This window comes from Eublepharis macularius, chromosome 3 (genome assembly GCF_028583425.1).
Source record: "Eublepharis macularius isolate TG4126 chromosome 3, MPM_Emac_v1.0, whole genome shotgun sequence".
In the NCBI taxonomy this organism is placed as follows: domain Eukaryota; kingdom Metazoa; phylum Chordata; class Lepidosauria; order Squamata; family Eublepharidae; genus Eublepharis; species Eublepharis macularius.
Genome location: NC_072792.1, coordinates 59601014 through 59614573, shown reverse-complemented (window position 1 = coordinate 59614573; position 13560 = coordinate 59601014).

Sequence of the window (13560 nt, the reverse complement as noted above, 5' to 3'; positions counted from 1 at the left end):
TCATTAACTATTCTCAAGACACTGAGAGATCTCAGTGTCACAGTATTTGGCTACAGAATTAGCGATTACAGCAGCTGTGACACTGAGAGATCTCTGTCTTTTGGTGCTACACCTCTGAAGATGCCAGCCACAGCTGCTGGCGAAACATCAGGAACTACAATGCCAAGACCACGGCAATACAGCCCGGAAAACCCACAACAACCATTATTCTCAAGAAGTTCTTCTATACCAAAGGTGGTCAACTTATCCCACTTTTGCTAAAGTTATATAAAGCCATTATTCTTCCCAAATTCCTCTACGCTGCCCCAATATGGGTCAATAGACTACTGGATCCTCTTGAAAAGCTCCAGCAAACGTTCCTTTGTAACATCCTTTCTCTTCCTCTGATGTACCCTCAGCTGTGGTGCAGCGAGAACTCAGACTTCCTCAAATTTCCAACAATAGTATGTTACCATGCTATTAAGTTCAGACTATCACTCCATGAAGCTAACACCCTACCATTTTTACTGCAACTAAGCTGACTCCTGATTGGAAACTTGACTTAGACCAATTGATTCAAAGCTTGCAATATAAAACTTAAGCTTAAATACTAGGGATTCACTGAAAAAAACTTTCTTAATTGTATGAAACCGATTATTTTAAAAAGATTTGGCTATACTAAAATTCAAAGCTGACTGGAAATGCTCCCCTACTTACTTTTATTTACCTTATCAGAAAATGCTCAAACTGGCTAAATATCTCTTTTATTTAACTGTTCCAAAATATCAAAGCTCTTTCATGTTACTTAGATGCAGTGCATTACCTTCTGCTGAGATGAAGGGCCGTTTTAGTAGAATTCCCCCTGAGAAATGTTATTGTACTTATGTAAGGAACAAATCAACTCAATTGCCCATAGCCTTTTTAGCTGCCCCCATTATAATTCACTTTGCAATCACTATATTACTCCCTGGACTGAACTCTACAGAACATTTCTGAACAGCAGAAAGTAAAGTTTTTACTGTCAGCAAGATAAAATGTGTGCATGTGAACTAGCTATATTTATCTATGCAGTTATAAATTACTTATAAAATATTTCAACATATGACTTGTAGGCTGTTAAGTTACAGGGAAAGGAAAGTTATGGCTTTTGAAAAATTAACCCCATAAAAGGTACAGGGCTTAGCCACTGCCCAATGCCATCACCCTCTAGCATCAACAACAATTGAGTGATTGCACAAGAGTTGCCATCCCCCACCCCCCAGATGGCATTTCCCATCACTGCTCAAACTGGTGGTAGAAGAAAAATAAAATTTTTAAAAAGGGCTGTTGCCCAATTGCAGGATATCATGTCTGGAATTTGGGGCTATTCCTAGCAAGGACTGATGCTGCTTCTGCATTTTCCTAGGCTGCACTGTGAGAGTCCAATTGTATTCCCAGATCATGAGAACTTTGTGGGACCAGAGAAAGACCTATCTACTCTAGTATTCTGTTTACAACTAGAGATGGGCACGGACAGAATTACAAACACAAAAAAGCCCATGAACAACCTGTTCGGCTGTTCGCGAACAAGTTGTTCATGAGGCCCCATTCTAAACAAACAGGTGGTCATTGCAAGCCTCCTTCTTTGTCAAGCCAGACAGTCTGGCACCTGTAATCAATTCCCATGGCAACTCAGGCAGGGATTGTCTGAACTCTGTCTGAACTCCTGCTGTTGCCCTGGAAACCCCAATCTAAGCCCAATTTAGCTTGATAGGCAGGTCTTCCTTCCAAGTGTGGACTGGAGCTCAAAATTTGTTACAAGAGGAAAAGACCAGGGGGGAGGGCGGCTCCCAGCTCTGGCTTTCAGAGAGAGACAGCTGCTGTTAGAGAGACAGGATGAGTGCATTGGAGCTTGAATTTTCTTTGTGTGTGGTGGGATAGGGATCTACCCCTTCAAGTTCCAGGGCTGCTGCCAGGCTCTGGGGTGAAGCTATTATTTATTATTGGAACATTTCCTGCTGCCTGCTCAGGTAGGGTTTCTGGGAGTGGTGCAGTAGGGATCTTGATGGCTGGAGGAGAGCCTGCTGGCCCCCACGAACAGCGAACAATGAACATGTTCATGACAGGATCATGTTAGTCAGTGTTCGTTGTTCGTTGTTTGTGGATGACAACGAACAACAAACACGTTCATTTTTTTTCTGTTTGTGCCTATGACTATTTGCAACAGCAGATAGAAATCCAGAAACAGAGATTGAGGGCAACAGACTTCCCCTGTTGTATGCTCCAAGCACCTGATATTCATATGTTGTGTTGTGGAAACAGATTCACCTAAAAGATCTGAAGCTCCTTCTTTTAAACAGTCTTGTAAGCTCGCACAGACCCTTACAGCACATCAGGGTATCATTACAGCTGCCATAAGTTTCTTTGTACTCTTTGAAACTTCACATCTACTCCTCTCAAACAAAATACATCATGAGAAGGATTTTGAAACCTTCAGGTTAACAGCAGTGTATAGAACTTGAATAATGGAAAACATTTTTATAAGCAACATCCAGAGAGAAAAGGAAGCATCAAAGACAACACACTACTAATAAAAAAGGCAAAAAGTTAAGTTTTATAGCTCTGCTTGGGTGTTAGTAGGCTGAGTTGACACAAACAGTGCAATCCTAAGAAGAGTTACTCCAGTCTAAGCCCACAGAAATCAATGAGCTTAGACTGGAACATTGCTTATGATTGTACTGTAAGACTTGTTAGTTACTAGTTTATTATACTTACATCTTTAAATGGGCAGATATTCTTCAGTACAGAACAGTCCCGAACATCTGCCGAAGTCTTTCCATAAAAGTCTAGTTACTGAGACTTTTCATAGAGCTGTTAATTTCAGTAGACTATACTAAATTTAAAATTTTTAGCCAACGCTGACAAAGTTACTCCCAGGGTTAGGGGAATAGAGAATATTTATTGAGAAGCTAGATATCACTTAACATGCAAAAAGATTCTCTAAATGTGACTGTTTATAAGAATTAAAAGTCTAGACTTGCCAAGTTTGCCATTTCAATGGTACAAAGAGGTCATCAAAATAAGGAAAAGGCAAATCTTTTGACTAGGGAGAATCATTTTCATTTGCCAAACAAGAATTTAATCCAAAGAAAAAATATGCTTATAGGAGAACTGTCCATAACAGTCAGTGCACACATGGTTTCAATCTTGCATATGTGATTTGGTCAACTAACATCTATAGTCTCCCCACGTGTAGATGGGTGTAATATGATATAAAAATGGATCCAAACATTGCTTTTGATTATGGGGTTGTTAAAATTGAAGATAGTCATGTTTAGCTATTATGTATAATATCTATTTGATTGATATGCCTTCCATAATTTATCTAATCTCCATTTAATTTCTGAATTTTAAACATTTGTATCCTGTCTTGTCCGCCAATTAGGGCCCCAAGGGAGCAAACCATTAAAAAGACATTAAAATCAACCTTTTAAAATACATATATGTCAAACAGTGATTAACAGCGCAGTTCGGGGGAGGGGTAAAAGTGCACAGGGAGCCAACTAGGAGTTATGCCAGTGTATCCCGGATTTAAACCAGCATAACCCCCCCCCATGCCAGTGTAGCAGTGTGCTGCCACTCCATGTGGCCCTCCACAGGCTGGGCACTGGCATACCTGTGGGGTAAGTCCCTGCACTGCCAGCCAGGGGTGTGTGCTGGGAGCAGGGCATGAGTCAATCAGTTCCCTAAGCCATTTCGGGCCCAGGAACGCCCCCAACCAGCACAACAGAGCCACTGTGTAGTAGTAAAGCGTAACTACATCAATGTACTTAAATGTTATATTGAGGTGTCAATGCCGATTTAACAAGGTAAATTACAATATGTTCACAATAATCTGACACAAAACAATTAATGACGCAACTAGATGGAAATACGACGGGTTTCCGATACTAATCCCGTTTCTGAATTAAAATTCCTTCTTCAGGTAAAGTGTAAATAAATCTTCAGTAGAGTACATTCACTTTCTCTCATGTAAAGATCTTCAGACATTAATAGTTACTAAATTACAAGGGTAATGCTATAACAAAATACAATATACAGACACTCAATAACAATATCATATCAAAATGTAAATTAAATTGAATCCAAAACTTCTTACCACACCTACATGTATTAATACCAGTTTGAAAGTGTTCTCAGTCACACTGTAGCTTCTGAAATACAAAGAATACAAAAGGCATCCCAAAGTCAAATAGTAATTAACACAATCACATAATCCCAACAGAAGCCAACAGGAGAGATCAAATGTTAAATATCAAAATTACTACATAATGTCCCTATACATACCATTTTGCCAATATTGCTACTCTTAGTTAAATCAGCAAAAAGCTTCATCAGTCTTTCCAAAGTGGGTGGCTGCAGACTGTTCCACTCTGCAGACATATAAGGAGTACACCCTACAGCCAACATTTCTTAAAGGGGCAGATATCAAAAGTTCAATTCTCTACTATAGCAAGTCAGTTAATATAATCTAACATTTGGAGGGTATTACAAAAATGGTGTAAATTCTGTTGTTTGGTTCAGCCCATTTTGTGTGACAGTATTGAAGATGAAAATAAAACTTGCTTCTAATTGCAACAATGATCTAGTAATGTTTATTTTGTCATATTTATGGGGTTGGCATTGAGCTAAAACCAAAAATTTGAAGTTGTCAGGCTGGTGATTCTGGACAAGAAAATGTTCAACCATTGGTGTTTCATATATCTTGTTCCGGATATGGGAGATATGTTCCAGACTACACACCTTAATGGGTCTTGTACTGATGCCTATATATGCCAGATTACATAGACAAATAATCATGTAAACAAGATTCTTAGAATTACAATCTGTTATATGATGTATACATGCCTCGTCCCTGAGCCAGTCAACAGAATGAACAGTTCATGCAATTAAAGTGGCCTAATCTGGAAAATCTACTACTAGTGGTCTCTTTCAAATCAGCTTTAACCAAAAAGTCCCTAATGCTCCTTGTTTTGCAAAATCCAATTAATGGTTTACTGTCACACCCCATCAAATCACAAACAAGATGCCAGTGTCTGTAAATAATAGATTTAACGGAATATGCTAGATGTGAGTATTGGAAAGCACAAGAAATGCTCTTACTTTTGGGTCTACCAGCATCCTGCAATAGTGTATGGCGATCTATCTTGCCAGCCCTCCTCTTAGCCCCTTCGATGACTTTACGTGGATAGCCTCTCTGAATAAATTGTTCTGTAAGTCTATTACTATCTCTAACATAATCTTGAACTGAAGTTGAGTTATGTTTGATGTGCAGGAATTGTCCAAAGGGGATGTTGTTCCTTAAAGTTTGTTATGCCGGTGTATCCTGGACTTAAGCCAACATAACTCCCCCCATGCCAGTGCAGCAGTGTGCTGCCACGCCACTGTAGCCCTCCACAGGCTGAGCAGTGGCATACCTGTGGTGTAAGCCCCTGCACTGCCAGCCAAGGTGTGTGCTGGGGGCAGGGCATGAGTCAGTCAGTTCCCAAAGCTAATCCGGGCCCAGGAATGCCCCCAGAAGTGGTGAAAAGTTACTCTGAGAAAAATGGCAGCATAGCCCATAGGCACCCATTCTACAGAAAAACTTGATCCCCCCCCCTGCACTCAGCCCTACCAAAGCCGCCCAGTGGAGCATAGGATGTCAACTACCATGAGGATCAATCCTCTTGCACCACCGCCATGGCAGAGCTCCCTTCCCCCACCTAATCAGCTCCCTGGGCACCCTACATAACCTCCAGCTGGGGACTCATGACCCCACATAAGTAGGGAAGCATCCAGAAGCTCTGCCCAAGAGCCCCCTGCCATGGGGACAGAACACAAAGCACAAGAGGGTCTCATAATAGTGCAGCAAGTGTGAGCTGGGGGAACTTTGCCAAATTTGGGGAGTACTTCGTACTCATTCAGGAGATGAGAGCTAAGTACAGAATGTCTGACTAAAAACTACCACCCATATTCCCCTACAGATTACCTGACTCCTGAGTCCTGCCTCAGAGAGGGGCAAAGGTGCACCAACAAGTGAGAAGGAGCTGGGGAGCTGGTGCCCAAGCTTATTCACATCAGCCCCCCCCCCCACCTTGGCCTCTATGGTTGAAGCCTGCCAGGGGGGTGGCCCTTGCCTGAGAGCTGGTGTGACTTGGGCCTGCCAAGGAGGCAGTCACCCAGGGAGCCAAGCTCAACACAGCAGTTTTGAGGGAAAGGGGTTCTAGAAGCCCATATCGGGACTTCATTATGACTTCCTCAGCCAGGCTTCCCTCTCAGGCAAAGAAGGGGGCATGGCTGCATGTCAGGGTGATTGGGTGCTTGCTCTCATATCTCCCATGTGTTGGCGAGTGCATAACCCTATAACTATCTCCCTTCATAGGATCAGAGCTCTAAGCAACCACAGGAGCAGGACAGCCAGATGTAGATGAGGAGCACGGACCCGCTGGAGGAGCATCTCTCATCTGGTTGCTGGCAGCACCTGCGATGACAGAGCTGTTGCCACCACTCCCAGCCATGGACACCCTCCCTGAATGTGTCTGACCCTGTCATGGCTTGCACAGGGCTTGGTCCCTCGCCACATATGTATCTGTTTTCCTTTCAGACAGGAAGTGACCTGTCAGGGAGGCCAGGGAGAGTGGATGTTCCAACCCTCAGTGATCCTCCCCAGCTGCCATCCAAGCCCTGCCATCAGAGTGATCCCCCAGCTAGCCTGTGACTCAACCCTGCTCCTCAGAAAACAGCATGAGGTATGCCTCTCCGGGCCCTGACTGCCATGCAAACAGGCAAAGGTCTCTTCCCAGGCGAGGGAAGTTGGCAACATGTGGCCGAACATCCTCTTCAGTTTTGTCAGTTCAATAAAGTTTGTGTCGAACAACAACTTCTTCTCTATCTGTATGCTTCCCTGTGCATGACAGGAGCCCCCCTCCACTTCCCCAAAGGGCTGCCCTTTCACTCATCCCAGCAAACAGTCTTTGGCTCTGGACTGGGATGGACTGGATAACCCTGAAGAGGTTCTAGGTGCCTCTATGTGGCTCTGCTGCCAAAAGGAGCAGGGGTCTGGTGGCACCTTGGAGGCTCCAGCCCTGCCCAGCTTCCATCCCCACTTTGTCCCCTCAAATTCACTGCAGGCAGCAGTGTGGGAATTGGCGTGTTGCCCATGTATGTCTAGTGGGGGGGGTGCCATGGAGGGCTATCTTTGTCTGACATCACTGTTAGTGTCTGAAAAGCCAGGCAGAAGTCCACTGCATGTGGGGAGCGATGCTGAGGGGGATGTGGAGTGATGTCCTGGGATCTCTGGGGCCCCTGGTCCATGAGACCAGACCACTCTCCCTTTTGCTGTTTGAGGAGACAGGGATGGACTTTGGGAATCTTGCACTGGAGATGCAATGACAGCCCCTGGAGCAGTTTATCTGGGCCTGCAGGCCATCATTCCAGTCTGGAGGCCATAATTCCAGGATTGGAGCCTGGGTCTCAGGGTCCACCCTGTATTCTCCTCACACTTCAATGAAGTGATGTATTTCACTGAAGCTACTGCAAATCAATGGGCATTCTTTGCTCCCATCACATCCAAAGGGCCTTTCAGCCTCTATCGTGCTTTTCAATGGGCATTCCCAGCATTCATTTCAAACCCACCCTCACTCGCCTCTACAGAGCTGCCTCTCTGAGCCTAGGGAGCTAATCCTGAGTGCCGGGGCTGCAGGTGTAACCCTTGCTGCATCCCACTGCCTTGCTGGTCTTAATTTTCATGGATGGGATGCATGTTTCTTGGAGCAACAGTGACGGTGGAGGGGTTTGCAAGTGAGTAGTTCTTCAGCTTCCCTTGTCAGAAACGGGGGTTGGCCAAGTGGGTGCGTGGGCACCCTGTCTGCACCTGCAGTGTGACTCCCCCCCATAGGGCAGGGCTCTTCTAGCGGCAGGCACCTCTGTTGGGGTTCAGCAAGTCCAATTGCAGGGATCTTTCTGCCCTGTGCACGCACTCTCTGCAGGACAGGGAAGTAGCATCAGCAGCTGATCTGCAGACTAACTACGCCATTCCCTACCACTCACAGTGCTGTCAACTCCAGTCACCTGGCCACTTGTACAACTCTCTCACCAAAGTCCTTAGGGAGCAGACTGGTGTTACTGCAGTTAGGGTTGCCAGGTCCAGGTTTTGAAATTTCTAGAGATTTTGGGAGTGGAGCCTGGAGAAGGCAGGGTGTGGGGAGGGGAGGGGCCTCAGATTGGTATAATGCTATAGAGTCCACCCTCCAAAGCAGTCATTTTCTCCAAGGGAACTGATCTCTGTCTCCTGGAGATCAGTTGTAATTCCAAGAGATCTCCAGCCACCACCTGGATGCTGGCAACCCTAACTGCAGTTATGTTGATGCATGGCTGTCAGTGGCCTGGGGGGCCTCGCGCTGCCTAACCTCTAATACTTATATGAATGTGTAAAATATTGTGTGATTCCCCCACAATCTCACCTGATCTTGCAAAGGCCTACTTTAACGTTATGGTTAGTGGTCAGAACTCTTCTGGGGGCTGGGGGGGGCGGTGAGACAGATCTCTGCATCCCATGGCACAAACTGAGTGGTTGCTGTAAAACCAAACAATTCAGCCATCCTGGAAAATTAAATTTTTGCAAACTGCAACAAAGGAAAAAATTCCTTTTTTAAAACTTGGAGATCTGGTCTCATCAAATCATTTAAAGTAACTTGTAACTCACTCAATTCAGCCCCATAAAATACAATCACATTTATGATAATGCTCTTCCCCAGGGATTTTTTTCAGCTGGAATGCGGTGGAACGGAGTTCCGGCACCTCTTGAAAATGGTCACATGCTGGAGCGGCGCAGAGGGCAAGCTAAACTCCCCTCTATCTGGAGATCAGGGGCGGGGCCACCGGCCATGTGACCATTTCTGCCGAGGGTGATTTAAACTTTAAAAAACTCCCCCCCTTGTTCCGGCTGACCCAAAGTGACATCATTGTGTGGTCCTGAGTTCCACCACTGATTTCCACCACCTCTTTTCCCAGAAAAAAAGCCCTGCTCCTCCCCAACAATGTTCATGCAAATTAGCTGTAGGTCCTTTGACTTTAGTGGAGTCAGCCCTAAGTATTTTGGCTTAGCTGTGTTATAAACTGGGCTGACAATTGTTTCATAGAAAAATATTGGTGGCAAGAAATGGCCACCAATATCTTTGATAACAAACTTGAGGTTACACAAGGGACACAGACACTATCTAAGAAAGCATTGCTTTATCTCATATTCTTAAAAATGTAGCCCTGATTCCACAAACATACATTGTTCTACTCAAGATGAAATACATATGGTAACAAAAAAGCAGTAATTTTTTTCTGACATAGGCAACATATACTGCTTTACTGTTGCAGCAATAGCAGTTGCTCTCAAGGGCATGTAGACTGCTTGGCTTAGATGCTAACCAGATGCAGTGATATCATGTCCAGAAAACACTCTGGAGTAGTGTTGCCAAAAATGCTTGACAATGGATTTTAGGTAATGCAATATTTTTGCAATGTTAAATGTAGGAGACTGTGATGTGGGATCATCTGACATTTTAAGGAAATGATAAGATCGTATCTAATTAAATTACAGAAATTATGTGGGGAAATTGTTGGGGGTGGGGGAACAGGGTGTTTAGTTCACAAAGATAGGACCATAGAGTCCTCCTGAAAATTTTCATGGTGCATTCTGCTATTCACTAGTTGGATACTCTAGTATTGTCAGATGCAGAGTGTTAACTTATTTCCTAAAACCATTTCGTAGATCATTTCCACAGAAAAAAGAGCCAGTAGGTCCAGATGGCTCCTGAAAGAGAGGTAATATATTGTGTTATGGTTTGAATTCAGAGTCAGACAAGTTGTAGTTTACTACCTTTCCGTATACTCCTAAGAAGAACAAAAGGCAGTGATTGGTTCCCATGTTCATAGTTCAACAGTGGTCTTTAGATTATTGGCAGCCTGAAGCAAACCAAGCTAAGACCTAGTGGTGCTCTTATAACCTCTCCCTGTGTAGGTTACATAAGAATAAATAAGGAATAGATAGAAATTCAAGAGTTAAACAGTCTGGCCCTGCCGTCCCACAATCCTAATCCTTTTTAGATCATTCCAGAATTCATTGTGCCCCTGTAAGACACAACATTAGGGAGGATCTCCATAGTTTTCTGTCAGAAACTTACCCATTATATTATAGTGACTTGGATAGCCCAGATAAACTTGATTTTGTCAGATTTCAGAAGCTAAGCAAGGTTGGCCTTGGTTAGTAATTGGATGGGAGACTTCCAATGAAGACCAGGGATGTAGAGGCAGGCAATAGCAAACCACCTCTGTTAGTCTCTTGCCATGGAAACCCTGCCAGGGTTCACCATAAGTCACCTATGACTTGAGGGCAGAATTTCATTTTCATAGAAATATTACTATTCCTGTAGCTGTGTTCAGACATCCAATTTAGTTGCGGATAAATAAAACATGCACAAATCCAGGCTCATGCACATGCTTGACTCCTCCCTGTTTCTAGACATGTCATTTGACCACTTCCGGCAGGCACTCTCCTACCACTGGGCCCTCAGGTAGGCACTCTTCCACTGCTGAGTCCTCCCACCCCTCCTTGCTTCTGGAGCTAGTGAGAGGGTAGAAGTGATGTTGCACACCATGTGACACCATGGCTGGTTGAAAACCCATATGTGATGTCAGCACATCAGCCAGTACTCTGGAAACTCTGTGGCTGAAACACTGATGCAGTGATGTCATGTCCGGGTTTACACCCAGATACAAAGAGATATTTCACACTCGGTGTTTACCGCGCTGTCAAGTAGAAGTCACGCCGATGGAGGTGGCTGCGGATTTCCCCCCTGTCCTTTCACACTTGTACTAATCCCCGAATCAGCCTCCCGAGATTTTTTTCACATTACCAGAGATACCCCGTCTTAGCCGCGGAATTTCCGGGCTCTCAATTAAAAAACAAAACTAACCAAAAAAGCACGCATGCGTGGAAACGTTTCGCCGGGTTTTTTTTTTGGTTTTTTTAAATACCGCGCCTGCGGCGTCAGCAGGCAAGCTAGAGAAGGGTTTGAGTCTTCTCTTCCTACGCTTTATTCTGTTTTCCCAGCCATAGCCGCTGTCTTCTTAGGCGCGCCGTTCTTTAGCTTAGTGCCCCTCTTGCCAAAGAGAGCTCATTAACCCCCCCCTTTAATACAGAGGTGGAATCTAGCTGAGAGGAGTCCCCCGTGCATGGTTGCTCGTTTAATTTGGGTCACGGGTGGGATTCATACGTGAGTTGCAGGCGCCCAATAAAAGTGTGTGAGTGCATGCTGAACACAGACATCACAGTACAGCGACCAAGGTTTAAATATGATCCCGGTTACTTATTCAGAGGACCTTGAAAAGTGTGTCTGCGGATCATCCCCGTAATGCTCCTGGTGAGCCGGGTTCATCAAACAGGCCATTCATTCAACTCCTGTTGGATGCTTTTGGGGAGAATGTCCCAGCAATAACGCATTTATACCCCGTGTTGTGGAACGTCTCATATTTGTTCCCTCCCACCTAGAAGTTATACTTTCAACCACCTTCTCCTGCCCACTCTGCCCAGAAAGGGGGAGGGGGGGTGGCTAATGACCAAGTCATCTGTCAGTTCTTACTACCAGTGGACATGGAACGTCAGCTGACAAACGGCACAGATGGGACCAAGGTTGTTGATCCTCATGTTACAATGTGAAATGCAGCAGACTGTGCGTTCTGCCACACGACAGACAGCTTAAAAGTCCACTTGACAGCAATGAGGCAGAGACGCTTCAAGACTTGCTTTCCCACTTCCTGCATCGAAGCAGCATGTCATATGACCATTGGTTCCATCTGTGCCTTTTGTCACTTGTGGGTCCTCTGTTTGTTTCTGCTATGTGACTTGATCCACAACATGAAAGATGCTATTGCATCTAGTGTGATCAGGGGAACAGGCTTCTTTTGACCGTGTGGATAAATTCAAGATGAGGATGCCAGGGGAGGTGACGTGTGGGTCTGTCAACTTATGGTTCTAGAGTCTGCTGCAAGCTGCGGCTTCTCCCTGGATTTCTGTCATGCAGTAACAGTATGTCAATAGATTTTCACCTTGACAACTGTTCCATGTTTGCTTGCTCCACTGGACTGATAGTTCAGGAAACAACATAAACCTATGTTATGAATGACTCTGTGGGGCATCTTTTTCAATTTTTCCCCAAGATAGGGACCGGTGGGGTGGTTGCCTAACTGCTTCAATTAACTAACATCTTGAGGTGTTCTCATGTTTACCCATCACAGACACATACGGCCTTGTCAACTATTGAAACCGAGCCATGATAGATGTTAAGTGTCAAGCATAATAAATAGATTGCTCGTGAGCTGCGGGGACACCTCTGAAAAATTCTCAGTCCATAACAACGTTTAACACACACAATGTCTTATTTTTTAACATTGAAAACAGATTTATTTATCAGAAACAAATAACACAGACTTCCCAACACCGAGGAACAAAAATCTTGTCACTGATTCAAAATTCCAATTTTGCATGACATTAGAACCACACAGCGATTAGAAAAAAATGAAAATAAGATCTTGCTTTTGCTGTTCATGAGAAATTATTATCCACATTGCAAACAACTTCAACATGATTCATAAAGCACTGGAAATAATTGACATGTGAGAGTTGTCAATTGTAATCTTTCCTTCCATTACGTTATTTTTAAACATACATTTTTTTTCTTTCTGAAACAAAGTAAAATATTGCTTAAACATTCTTCAAGCTGACATAACACTGGCTAATTCTTCTTGTCATCTCCTGATTGCTCTGCTCCTGAGCTGCGATGACCTCGCTCAAGTGCAGAAACCTTTTTCTTTAGAGAACTCAGTTCTTTGTGAAGGCTTCTATTGCTTCTCTCCAATCGGCATATTCTTTCATGGTATCTTCCCACTGTTGAGAAACAGCAAAAAAATTTAGTTCTTCATAAAGAGATGGGTTTCGACATTGCGAGAACTTTGCGGTTATCAAAACTACACCAGTGACAAACAATTTTTTTTAATCCTTGTGGAAAACTTGAAGGCCATTCCTGGCATTTTTAAAGGTTTGAAAATATCCACAAAACAATCACCAGGTACGGTTGGTGGTGTCGAGATGGCTCCAGAGAACAAAATCAAACAGAGTCCAGTTGTACCCTTGATACTGACCCATTTAATTTAAGCGTAAGTTGTCGTTATGAGTTGCGCTCTTTGTACGTTGCATAGTGGGTCAAAAGATAATGGTTAGGTGCATAAAAGGAGTGGACACTGTGGGGTAGATGCTTACATTTCCATCTGATATGCCAATGCAACCATATTCTTATGATATTGAGATCATTTTGCCCATGATAAGGTACATGGAAGCCAAGCTATAACTACATGTTTGCAAATTGCAAAAGAGTATGGCCTCACCTCCCAGACCAACCGAAACTAATGCAGCAAAATCTGTGGAGAAACATAGCTCTCACCACTGGACGCATCTGACGGAGAGATGTGTGTTCCACGAAAGCCGATATTTTGGCTTTTGATGTTCACAGTTCT